The sequence below is a fragment of the Salmo salar genome, chromosome ssa20 (assembly GCF_905237065.1).
Source record: "Salmo salar chromosome ssa20, Ssal_v3.1, whole genome shotgun sequence".
NCBI lineage: Eukaryota > Metazoa > Chordata > Actinopteri > Salmoniformes > Salmonidae > Salmo > Salmo salar.
In genome coordinates this window covers 89,617,512-89,631,280 of record NC_059461.1, presented here as the reverse complement: position 1 = coordinate 89,631,280, position 13,769 = coordinate 89,617,512, and the positions used below count along the sequence as shown (strand labels likewise).

The 13,769-nt window shown below is 47.2% G+C and overlaps 1 protein-coding gene across 4 annotated transcripts in view; it reads right to left on the bottom strand.

The window, feature by feature from the left end:
• The window catches only part of LOC106581531 (rho guanine nucleotide exchange factor TIAM1), a 228,651-nt gene that overhangs the window by 201,215 nt on the left and 13,667 nt on the right, over window positions 1-13,769 (bottom strand). The window contains exon 2 of one of the 4 annotated variants that reach the window (XM_045704102.1): window positions 10,305-10,379. The exons of the other annotated variants lie outside the window; for them this stretch is intronic. The gene's annotated coding sequence lies outside the window, so the exon portion shown is untranslated. The remainder of the gene's footprint in view (window positions 1-10,304; window positions 10,380-13,769) is intronic. 4 annotated transcript variants of the gene reach the window in all.

The following is a 13,769-nucleotide window of genomic DNA, read 5'->3' as shown; positions in this document are numbered from 1 at the left end:
ACCACTCAGCAGTACCTACCCAGTCCAACTATAGTAACCACTCAGTAGTACCTACCCAGTCCAACTATAGTAACCACTCAGTAGTACCTACCCTACCCAGTCCAACTATAGTAACCACTCAGCAGTACCTACCCAGTCCAACTATAGTAACCACTCAGTAGTACCTACCCTACCCAGACCAACTATAGTAACCACTCAGTAGTACCTACCCTACCCAGTCCAACTATAGTAACCACTCAGTAGTACCTACCCAGTCCAACTATAGTAACCACTCAGCAGCACCTACCCTACCCAGTCCAACTATAGTAACCACTCAGTAGTACCTACCCAGTCCAACTATAGTAACCACTCAGTAGTACCTACCCTACCCAGTCCAACTATAGTAACCACTCAGTAGTACCTACCCAGTCCAACTATAGTAACCACTCAGTAGTACCTACCCAGTCCAACTATAGTAACCACTCAGTAGTACCTACCCAGTCCAACTATAGTAACCACTCAGTAGTACCTACCCAGTCCAACTATAGTAACCACTCAGTAGTACCTACCCTACCCAGTCCAACTATAGTAACCACTCAGTAGTACCTACCCAGTCCAACTATAGTAACCAGTCAGTAGTACCTACCCAGTCCAACTATAGTAACCACTCAGTAGTACCTACCCTACCCAGTCCAACTATAGTAACCAGTCAGTATACCTACCCAGTCCAACTATAGTAACCACTCAGTAGTACCTACCCAGTCCAACTATAGTAACCACTCAGTAGTACCTACCCTACCCAGTCCAACTATAGTAACCACTCAGTAGTACCTACCCAGTCCAACTATAGTAACCACTCAGTAGTACCTACCCTACCCAGTCCAACTATAGTAACCACTCAGCAGTACCTACCCAGTCCAACTATAGTAACCACTCAGTAGTACCTACCCAGTCCAACTATAGTAACCACTCAGTAGTACCTACCCAGTCCAACTATAGTAACCAGTCAGTAGTACCTACCCAGTCCAACTATAGTAACCACTCAGTAGTACCTACCCTACCCAGTCCAACTATAGTAACCACTCAGTAGTACCTACCCAGTCCAACTATAGTAACCAGTCAGTAGTACCTACCCAGTCCAACTATAGTAACCACTCAGTAGTACCTACCCTACCCAGTCCAACTATAGTAACCAGTCAGTATACCTACCCAGTCCAACTATAGTAACCACTCAGTAGTACCTACCCAGTCCAACTATAGTAACCACTCAGTAGTACCTACCCTACCCAGTCCAACTATAGTAACCACTCAGTAGTACCTACCCAGTCCAACTATAGTAACCACTCAGTAGTACCTACCCTACCCAGTCCAACTATAGTAACCACTCAGCAGTACCTACCCAGTCCAACTATAGTAACCACTCAGTAGTACCTACCCAGTCCAACTATAGTAACCACTCAGTAGTACCTACCCAGTCCAACTATAGTAACCACTCAGTAGTACCTACCCAGTCCAACTATAGTAACCACTCAGTAGTACCTACCCTACCCAGTCCAACTATAGTAACCACTCAGTAGTACCTACCCAGTCCAACTATAGTAACCAGTCAGTAGTACCTACCCAGTCCAACTATAGTAACCACTCAGTAGTACCTACCCTACCCAGTCCAACTATAGTAACCACTCAGTAGTACCTACCCAGTCCAACTATAGTAACCACTCAGCAGTACCTACCCAGTCCAACTATAGTAACCAGTCAGCAGTACCTACCCAGTCCAACTATAGTAACCACTCAGCAGTACCTACCCAGTCCAACTATAGTAACCACTCAGTAGTACCTACCCAGTCCAACTATAGTAACCACTCAGCAGTACCTAGCCAGTCCAACTATAGTAACCAGTCAGCAGTACCTACCCAGTCCAACTATAGTAACCACTCAGCAGTACCTACCCAGTCCAACTATAGTAACCACTCAGTAGTACCTACCCAGTCCAACTATAGTAACCACTCAGCAGTACCTACCCAGTCCAAATATAGTAACCAGTCAGCAGTACCTACCCTACCCAGTCCAACTATAGTAACCACTCAGTAGTACCTACCCAGTCCAACTATAGTAACCACTCAGTAGTACCTACCCAGTCCAACTATAGTAACCAGTCAGTAGTACCTACCCAGTCCAACTATAGTAACCACTCAGTAGTACCTACCCAGTCCAACTATAGTAACCACTCAGTAGTACCTACCCAGTCCAACTATAGTAACCACTCAGTAGTACCTACCCTACCCAGTCCAACTATAGTAACCACTCAGTAGTACCTACCCAGTCCAACTATAGTAACCACTCAGTAGTACCTACCCAGTCCAACTATAGTAACCACTCAGTAGTACCTACCCTACCCAGTCCAACTATAGTAACCACTCAGTAGTACCTACCCTACCCAGTCCAACTATAGTAACCACTCAGTAGTACCTACCCAGTCCAACTATAGTAACCACTCAGTAGTACCTACCCTACCCAGTCCAACTATAGTAACCACTCAGCAGTACCTACCCAGTCCAACTATAGTAACCACTCAGTAGTACCTACCCAGTCCAACTATAGTAACCACTCAGTAGTACCTACCCAGTCCAACTATAGTAACCACTCAGTAGTACCTACCCAGTCCAACTATAGTAACCAGTCAGCAGTACCTACCCAGTCCAACTATAGTAACCACTCAGTAGTACCTACCCAGTCCAACTATAGTAACCACTCAGTAGTACCTACCCTACCCAGTCCAACTATAGTAACCACTCAGTAGTACCTACCCAGTCCAACTATAGTAACCACTCAGTAGTACCTACCCTACCCAGTCCAACTATAGTAACCACTCAGTAGTACCTACCCAGTCCAACTATAGTAACCACTCAGCAGTACCTACCCAGTCCAACTATAGTAACCACTCAGCAGTACCTACCCAGTCCAACTATAGTAACCAGTCAGCAGTACCTACCCTACCCAGTCCAACTATAGTAACCACTCAGCAGTACCTACCCAGTCCAACTATAGTAACCAGTCAGCAGTACCTACCCAGTCCAACTATAGTAACCACTCAGCAGCACCTACCCTACCCAGTCCAACTATAGTAACCACTCAGCAGTACCTACCCAGTCCAACTATAGTAACCACTCAGTAGTACCTACCCTACCCAGTCCAACTATAGTAACCACTCAGTAGTACCTACCCAGTCCAACTATAGTAACCACTCAGTATACCTACCCAGTCCAACTATAGTAACCACTCTGTAGTACCTACCCAGTCCAACTATAGTAACCACTCAGTAGTACCTACCCTACCCAGTCCAACTATAGTAACCACTCAGCAGTACCTACCCAGTCCAACTATAGTAACCACTCTGTAGTACCTACCCAGTCCAACTATAGTAACCACTCAGTAGTACCTACCCAGTCCAACTATAGTAACCACTCAGCAGCACCTACCCTACCCAGTCCAACTATAGTAACCACTCAGCAGTACCTACCCAGTCCAACTATAGTAACCACTCAGTAGTACCTACCCAGTCCAACTATAGTAACCACTCAGCAGTACCTACCCTACCCAGTCCAACTATAGTAACCACTCAGCAGTACCTACCCAGTCCAACTATAGTAACCACTCAGTAGTACCTACCCAGTCCAACTATAGTAACCACTCAGTAGTACCTACCCAGTCCAACTATAGTAACCAGTCAGCAGTACCTACCCTACCCAGTCCAACTATAGTAACCACTCAGCAGTACCTACCCAGTCCATCTATAGTAACCACTCAGTAGTACTTACCCTACCCAGTCCAACTATAGTAACCACTCAGCAGTACCTACCCAGTCCAACTATAGTAACCACTCAGTAGTACCTACCCTACCCAGTCCAACTATAGTAACCACTCAGCAGTACCTACCCTACCCAGTCCAACTATAGTAACCACTCAGCAGTACCTACCCAGTCCAACTATAGTAACCACTCAGTAGTACCTACCCAGTCCAACTATAGTAACCACTCAGCAGTACCTACCCAGTCCAACTATAGTAACCACTCAGTAGTACCTACCCAGTCCAACTATAGTAACCAGTCAGAAGTACCTACCCTACCCAGTCCAACTATAGTAACCACTCAGCAGTACCTACCCAGTCCAACTATAGTAACCACTCAGCAGTACCTACCCAGTCCAACTATAGTAACCACTCAGCAGCACCTACCCTACCCAGTCCAACTATAGTAACCACTCAGCAGTACCTACCCAGTCCAACTATAGTAACCACTCAGTAGTACCTACCCAGTCCAACTATAGTAACCACTCAGTAGTACCTACCCAGTCCAACTATAGTAACCACTCAGTAGTACCTACCCTACCCAGTCCAACTATAGTAACCACTCAGTAGTACCTACCCAGTCCAACTATAGTAACCACTCAGCAGTACCTACCCAGTCCAACTATAGTAACCACTCAGCAGTACCTACCCAGTCCAACTATAGTAACCAGTCAGCAGTACCTACCCTACCCAGTCCAACTATAGTAACCACTCAGCAGTACCTACCCAGTCCAACTATAGTAACCAGTCAGCAGTACCTACCCAGTCCAACTATAGTAACCACTCAGCAGCACCTACCCTACCCAGTCCAACTATAGTAACCACTCAGCAGTACCTACCCAGTCCAACTATAGTAACCACTCAGTAGTACCTACCCTACCCAGTCCAACTATAGTAACCACTCAGTAGTACCTACCCAGTCCAACTATAGTAACCACTCAGTAGTACCTACCCAGTCCAACTATAGTAACCACTCTGTAGTACCTACCCAGTCCAACTATAGTAACCACTCAGCAGTACCTACCCACCCAGTCCAACTATAGTAACCACTCAGCAGTACCTACCCAGTCCAACTATAGTAACCACTCTGTAGTACCTACCCAGTCCAACTATAGTAACCACTCAGTAGTACCTACCCAGTCCAACTATAGTAACCACTCAGCAGCACCTACCCTACCCAGTCCAACTATAGTAACCACTCAGCAGTACCTACCCAGTCCAACTATAGTAACCACTCAGTAGTACCTACCCAGTCCAACTATAGTAACCACTCAGCAGTACCTACCCTACCCAGTCCAACTATAGTAACCACTCAGCAGTACCTACCCAGTCCAACTATAGTAACCACTCAGTAGTACCTACCCAGTCCAACTATAGTAACCACTCAGTAGTACCTACCCAGTCCAACTATAGTAACCAGTCAGCAGTACCTACCCTACCCAGTCCAACTATAGTAACCACTCAGCAGTACCTACCCAGTCCATCTATAGTAACCACTCAGTAGTACTTACCCTACCCAGTCCAACTATAGTAACCACTCAGCAGTACCTACCCAGTCCAACTATAGTAACCACTCAGTAGTACCTACCCTACCCAGTCCAACTATAGTAACCACTCAGCAGTACCTACCCTACCCAGTCCAACTATAGTAACCACTCAGCAGTACCTACCCAGTCCAACTATAGTAACCACTCAGCAGTACCTACCCAGTCCAACTATAGTAACCACTCAGCAGTACCTACCCAGTCCAACTATAGTAACCACTCAGTAGTACCTACCCAGTCCAACTATAGTAACCAGTCAGAAGTACCTACCCTACCCAGTCCAACTATAGTAACCACTCAGCAGTACCTACCCAGTCCAACTATAGTAACCAGTCAGCAGTACCTACCCAGTCCAACTATAGTAACCACTCAGCAGCACCTACCCTACCCAGTCCAACTATAGTAACCACTCAGCAGTACCTACCCAGTCCAACTATAGTAACCACTCAGTAGTACCTACCCAGTCCAACTATAGTAACCACTCAGCAGTACCTACCCTACCCAGTCCAACTATAGTAACCACTCAGCAGTACCTACCCAATCCAACTATAGTAACCACTCAGTAGTACCTACCCAGTCCAACTATAGTAACCACTCAGTAGTACCTACCCAGTCCAACTATAGTAACCACTCAGCAGTACCTACCCTACCCAGTCCAACTATAGTAACCACTCAGCAGTACCTACCCAATCCAACTATAGTAACCACTCAGTAGTACCTACCCAGTCCAACTATAGTAACCACTCAGTAGTACCTACCCAGTCCAACTATAGTAACCACTCAGCAGTACCTACCCTACCCAGTCCAACTATAGTAACCACTCGGCAGTACCTACCCTACCCAGTCCAACTATAGTAACCACTCAGCAGCACCTACCCAGTCCAACTATAGTAACCACTCAGCAGTACCTACCCAGTCCAACTATAGTAACCACTCAGTAGTACCTACCCTACCCAGTCCAACTATAGTAACCACTCTGTAGTAGCTACCCTACCCAGTCCAACTATAGTAACCACTCAGTAGTACCTACCCAGTCCAACTATAGTAACCACTCAGTAGTACCTACCCAGTCCAACTATAGTAACCACTCAGCAGTACCTACCCTACCCAGTCCAACTATAGTAACCACTCAGTAGTACCTACCCTACCCAGTCCAACTATAGTAACCACTCAGTAGTACCTACCCAGTCCAACTATAGTAACCACTCAGTAGTACCTACCCAGTCCAACTATAGTAACCACTCAGTAGTACCTACCCAGTCCAACTATAGTAACCACTCAGCAGTACCTACCCTACCCAGTCCAACTATAGTAACCACTCAGCAGTACCTACCCAGTCCAACTATAGTAACCACTCAGTAGTACCTACCCAGTCCAACTATAGTAACCACTCAGCAGTACCTACCCAGTCCAACTATAGTAACCACTCAGTAGTACCTACCCAGTCCAACTATAGTAACCACTCAGCAGTACCTACCCTACCCAGTCCAACTATAGTAACCACTCAGTAGTACCTCTCTCTGTTGTTTAAACCACTTACCATCCATTATTCAAGCTAACCACTAGGCCGCTAGCAGCATTAAGGCAGTACAAGCCGAGCCACGTGAGGCCGATGACGACGATCCTCTCCGTCTCCTGCGCTAGCCCTTTTATCTACTCTGTCAGTTCCTACACAACCCTTCCCCAACCCTATACAGACCCAGATCCATCCAATCCCAGCCCCACAGCCACGAGGGACAGGGAGAGCTCTCTGTCATGTTCCTACTCAGCTCCAACCTTATGGCTTTTAGAGAGAATAGTACCACTGGATCCCAGTCGGAGTCTAGATCACAAACAGCACCCTATTCACTATGTAGTCCACTACTCTTGACCAGGGCCCATACGACTCTATATGCACTATAAAGGGAATAGGCTGCCATTTGAGACCCAGTCCGAGTCCGCCCCACTCTGCTGTTACAGGCCCCGCCCCACTCTGCTGTTACAGGCCCCGCCCCACTCTGCTGTTACAGGCCCCGCCCCACTCTACTGTTACAGGCCCCTCCCCGCCCCACGTGTTGGAGACTGACGTGTTGGAGACTGGAGAGTTGGAGACTGACGTGTCGGAGACTGACGTGGCGGAGACTGGCGTGTTGGAGACTGGCGTGTCGGAGACTGGCGTGTCGGAGACTGACGTATCGGAGACTGGAGACTGACGTGTCGGAGACTGGAGACTGACGTGTCGGAGACTGACGTGTCGGAGACTGACGTGTCGGAGACTGGAGACTGACGTGTCGGAGACTGGCGTGTTGGAGACTGACGTGTCGGAGACTGGAGACTGATGTGTCGGAGACTGACGTGTCGGAGACTGACGTGTCGGAGACTGGAGACTGACGTGTCGGAGACTGGCGTGTTGGAGACTGACGTGTCGGAGACTGACGTGTCGGAGCCTGGAGACTGACGTGTCGGAGACTGGAGACTGACGTGTCGGAGACTGACGTGTCGGAGACTGACGTGTCGGAGACTGGAGACTGACGTGTCGGAGACTGACGTGACGGAGACTGACGTGTCGGAGACTGACGTGTCGGAGACTGGAGACTGACGTGTCGGAGACTGACGTGTCGGAGACTGGAGACTGACGTGTTGGAGACTGACGTGTCGAAGACTGACGTGTTGGAGACTGACGTGTCGGAGACTGGAGACTGACGTGTCGGAGACTGGCGTGTTGGAGACTGACGTGTCGGAGACTGGAGACTGACGTGTCGGAGACTGGAGACTGACGTGTCGGAGACTGACGTGTCGGAGACTGACGTGTCGGAGACTGACGTGTCGGAGACTGGAGACTGACGTGTCGGAGACTGGAGACTGACGTGTCGGAGACTGACGTGTCGGAGACTGGAGACTGACGTGTTGGAGACTGACGTGTCGGAGACTGACGTGTCGGAGACTGGAGACTGACGTGTCGGAGACTGACGTGTCGGAGACTGGAGACTAACGTGTCGGAGACGGGCTTGTCGGAGACTGGAGACTGACGTGTCGGAGACTGGAGACTGACGTGTCGGAGACTGACGTGTCGGAGACTGACGTGTCGGAGACTGGAGACTGACGTGTCGGAGACTGACGTGTCGGAGACTGGAGACGGGCGTGTCGGAGACTGGAGACTGACGTGTCGGAGACTGACGTGTCGGAGACTGACGTGTCGGAGACGGGCGTGTCGGAGACTGGAGACTGACGTGTCGGAGACTGACGTGTCGGAGACTGGAGACTGACGTGTCGGAGACTGGAGACTGACGTGTCGGAGACTGGAGACTGACGTGTCGGAGACTGGAGACTGACGTGTCGGAGACTGACGTGTCGGAGACTGGAGACTGACGTGTTGGAGACTGACGTGTCGGAGACTGACGTGTCGGAGACTGGAGACTGACGTGTCGGAGACTGACGTGTCGGAGCCTGACGTGTCGGAGACTGGAGACTGACGTGTCGGAGACTGACGTGTCGGAGACTGGAGACGGGCGTGTCGGAGACTGGAGACTGACGTGTCGGAGACTGACGTGTCGGAGACTGGAGACTGACGTGTCGGAGACGGGCGTGTCGGAGACTGGAGACTGACGTGTCGGAGACTGACGTGTCGGAGACTGGAGACTGACGTGTCGGAGACTGGAGACTGACGTGTCGGAGACTGGAGACTGACGTGTCGGAGACTGGAGACTGACGTGTCGGAGACTAACGTGTCGGAGACTGGAGACTGACGTGTCGGAGACTGGAGACTGACGTGTCGGAGACTGGAGACTGACGTGTCGGAGACTGACGTGTCGGAGACTGACGTGTCGGAGACTGACGTGTCGGAGACTGGAGACTGACGTGTCGGAGACTGACGTGTCGGAGACTGGAGACTGACGTGTCGGAGACTGGAGACTGACGTGTCGGAGACTGATGTGTCGGAGACTGGAGAGAACAACTGAATTTACTTCAATGGTCTATTTGATTGTATTTTACTGTTCAATTTTTGAACTGGGCTTCTATTGATTTTATTTACATAAAAAAAAATACATACATTTTTCAACTCAAACACAATGCATGGTAATTCCTTATGCCCACGGTGTCATCACCACTTCTAACGTTACAGCAACACAATCCAACCAGTCCTCACATCATACGCTCTAAATCGCTCTATGATCATGGAAGTCCCAGTGTGCGATTGTGTGTTTGTAACAGATAGTAAAATGGGTCACGTTCCCCTGCCAAGCATCTGAGTGGAATCATCGCCACACGAACATAGTGGGAGCGGTTAAATACTCTCAATGAAATATGTTGACTTGTCAGCAGGAATTCCACATATGTTTGTGACCTCTGCTTTACATAGGGTTAGATGGGAATTGGTTAGGTTACACATCATGTCTGGGGCTGTGTGTGTAGGTCTATCTAGCATTTCAGAGTAGGAGTGCTGATCTAGGATCAGGTCCTCCCTCTCCATGTATTCTTATTCATTGTGATCAAAAAAGGAAAACTGATCCCTTACTCTGAACTTAACAGGCTACCTGTCACGTCCTGGTCAGTATATATAAAGTTAATTGTTTTGTAGTTTGGTCAGGGCGTGGCAGAGGGTATTTGTTTTATGTGGTTCGGGGTGGTGTGTTTGTTAAAAGGGTGTTTGGTTTAGTATTTCCGGGTTTTGGTTTATGTCTAGGTAGTTCTATGTGGAGTGTGGAGTCTAGTGAGTGTATGTCTATGTTTGGTTAATTGGGGTTGGGACTCTCAGTTGAAGGCAGGTGTTGTCTATCTGCCTTTGATTGAGAGTCCCATATATTAGGGTGTGTTTGTGTTTGTGATTTGTGGGTGATTATTCTGTGTATAGCCTTGTGCCTTACCAGACTGTTTATTTGTCGAGTGTTCGTTTTTTCGTGTTTTGTATGTTCATTTTTGAGAGTAATTAAAAATCAAGATGAGCATTCACGTACCTGCTGCGTTTTGGTCCTCATTCACCGACAACAACCGTGACACTACCTGAATGAAGACCGTCTCCATCTCCAAACCTACACAGAAAGCTCCAGACATGAGTGAGTGGACCCCCAGCAGCTCTGTACCGTCTCAGTTTAAAACCATGTCTTAAACTGAGATCATCATCCACCTGCCTTTGAATTCTCCCGCCCCCTCTAGCCCCCATTTTACAGGGTCAGCCATAGTAGTATGATAGGTGTTGTTTTACAGGGTCAGCCATAGTAGTATGATAGGTGTTGTTGTACAGGGTCAGCCATAGTAGTATGATATGTGTTGTTGTACAGGGTCAGCCATAGTAGTATGATATGTGTTGTTGTACAGGGTCAGCCATAGTAGTATGATAGGTGTTGTTGTACAGGGTCAGCCATAGTAGTATGATAGGTGTTGTTGTACAGGGTCAGCCATAGTAGTATGATAGGTGTTGTTGTACAGGGTCAGCCATAGTAGTATGATAGGTGTTGTTGTACAGGGTCAGCCATAGTAGTATGATAGGTGTTGTTATACAGGGTCAGCCATAGTAGTATGATAGGTGTTGTTGTACAGGGTCAGCCATAGTAGTATGATAGGTGTTGTTGTACAGGGTCAGCCATAGTAGTATGATAGGTGTTGTTGTACAGGGTCAGCCACAGTAGTATGATAGGTGCAGTATAATGTGTTGTTGTACAGGGTCAGTCATAGTAGTATGATAGGTGTTGTTGTACAGGGTCAGCCATAGTAGTATGATAGGTGTTGTTGTACAGGGTCAGCCACAGTAGTATGATAGGTGTTGTTTTACAGGGTCAGCCATAGTAGTATGATAGGTGTTGTTGTACAGGGTCAGCCATAGTAGTATGATAGGTGTTGTTGTACAGGGTCAGCCACAGTAGTATGATAGGTGCAGTATAATGTGTTGTTTTACAGGGTCAGTCATAGTAGTATGATAGGTGTTGTTGTACAGGGTCAGCCATAGTAGTATGATAGGTGTTGTTGTACAGGGTCAGCCATAGTAGTATGATAGGTGTTGTTGTACAGGGTCAGCCACAGTAGTATGATAGGTGTTGTTGTACAGGGTCAGCCACAGTAGTGTGATAGGTGTTGTTATTCAGGGTCAGCCATAGTAGTATGATAGGTGTTGTTGTACAGGGTCAGCCACAGTAGTATGATAGGTGTTGTTGTACAGGGTCAGCCATAGTAGTTTGATAGGTGTTGTTGTACAGGGTCAGCCACAGTAGTATGATAGGTGTTGTTTTACAGGGTCAGCCATAGTAGTTTGATAGGTGTTGTTGTACAGGGTCAGCCATAGTAGTATGATAGGTGTTGTTTTACAGGGTCAGCCACAGTAGTATGATAGGTGTTGTTGTACAGGGTCAGCCACAGTAGTTTGATAGGTGTTGTTGTACAGGGTCAGCCACAGTAGTATGATAGGTGCAGTATTACATTTACATTTAAGTCATTTAGCAGACACTCTTATCCAGAGTGACTTACAGTAGTAAATGCATACATTTAATTTCCCGTACTGGTCCCCCGTGGGAATCGAACCCACAACCCTGGTGTTGCAAACACCATGCTCTACCAACTGAGCCACACGGTATAATGTGTTGTTGTACAGGGTCAGCCACAGTATACAACAGTATATACTGCACTAGCTCTAATCAAAAGTAGTGCACTATATACGGAATAGGGAGCCACTGAGGACACAGATATTGATAATGGTGTTTTCAGCTGCGGATAGACAGAGGCAGGGCAGGACCACACAGGAAACGAGAGCAGAAAAACCTATCTATAGTACCTCTATGAAGATGAATGTTAAGTCACAGATACAACAGGGGCTAAATGGCAGACAAACACGGGCCCCGCTCCCTCTACCGTCACAGACAAACACGGGCCCCGCTCCCTCTACCGTCACAGACAAACACGGGCCCCGCTCCCTCTACCGTCACAGACAAACACGGGCCCCGCTCCCTCTACCGTCACAGACAAACACGGGCCCCGCTCCCTCTACAGTCACAGACAAACACGGGCCCCGCTCCCTCTACCGTCACAGAGAAACACGGGCCCCGCTCCCTCTACAGTCACAGAGAAACACGGGCCCCGCTCCCTCTACCGTCACAGAGAAACACGGGCCCCGCTCCCTCTACCGTCACAGAGAAACACGGGCCCCACTCCCTCTACCGTCACAGAGAAACACGGGCCCCGCTCCCTCTACCGTCACAGAGAAACACGGGCCCCGCTCCCTCTACAGTCACAGAGAAACACGGGCCCCGCTCCCTCTACCGTCACAGAGAAACAGAGGCCCTGTTTGATATGTACTGAATACAACGGATACAACAGAATGAATATCAACACAACCTGAGAGACAGAGCACGACTGTGCTGCTGGGAAGATCCAGTCTACCAGAGAACACTCTCACTATACACACAACCTGACTAGACAACACATTATAATATTATAGTAGAGAAACAGGGGGGGCTATAGTTCCTCTGTAACAACACATTATAATATTATAGTAGAGAAACAGGGGGGGCTATAGTTCCTCTGTAACAACACATTATAATATTATAGTTCCTCTGTAACAACACATTATAATATTATAGTAGAGAAACAGGGGGCTATAGTTCCTCTGTAACAACACATTATAATATTATAGTAGAGAAACAGGGGGCTATAGTTCCTCTGTAACAACACATTATAATATTATAGTAGAGAAACAGGGGGGGCTATAGTTCCTCTGTAACAACACATTATAATATTATAGTAGAGAAACAGGGGGGCTATAGTTCCTCTGTAACAACACATTATAATATTATAGTAGAGAAACAGGGGGGCTATAGTTCCTCTGTAACAACACATTATAATATTATAGTAGAGAAACAGGGGGGCTATAGTTCCTCTGTAACAACACATTATAATATTATAGTAGAGAAACAGGGGGGGCTATAGTTCCTCTGTAACAACACATTATAATATTATAGTAGAGAAACAGGGGGGCTATAGTTCCTCTGTAACAACACATTATAATATTATAGTAGAGAAACAGGGGGGCTATAGTTCCTCTGTAACAACACATTATAATATTATAGTAGAGAAACAGGGGGGGACTATAGTTCCTCTGTAACAACACATTATAATATTATAGTAGAGAAACAGGGGGGGCTATAGTTCCTCTGTAACAACACATTATAATATTATAGTTCCTCTGTAACAACACATTATAATATTATAGTTCCTCTGTAACAACACATTATAATATTATAGTAGAGAAACAGGGGGGGCTATAGTTCCTCTGTAACAACACATTATAATATTATAGTTCCTCTGTAACAACACATTATAATATTATAGTAGAGAAACAGGGGGGGCTATAGTTCCTCTGTAACAACACATTATAATATTATAGTTCCTCTGTAACAACACATTATAATATTATAGTAGAGAAACAGGGGGGT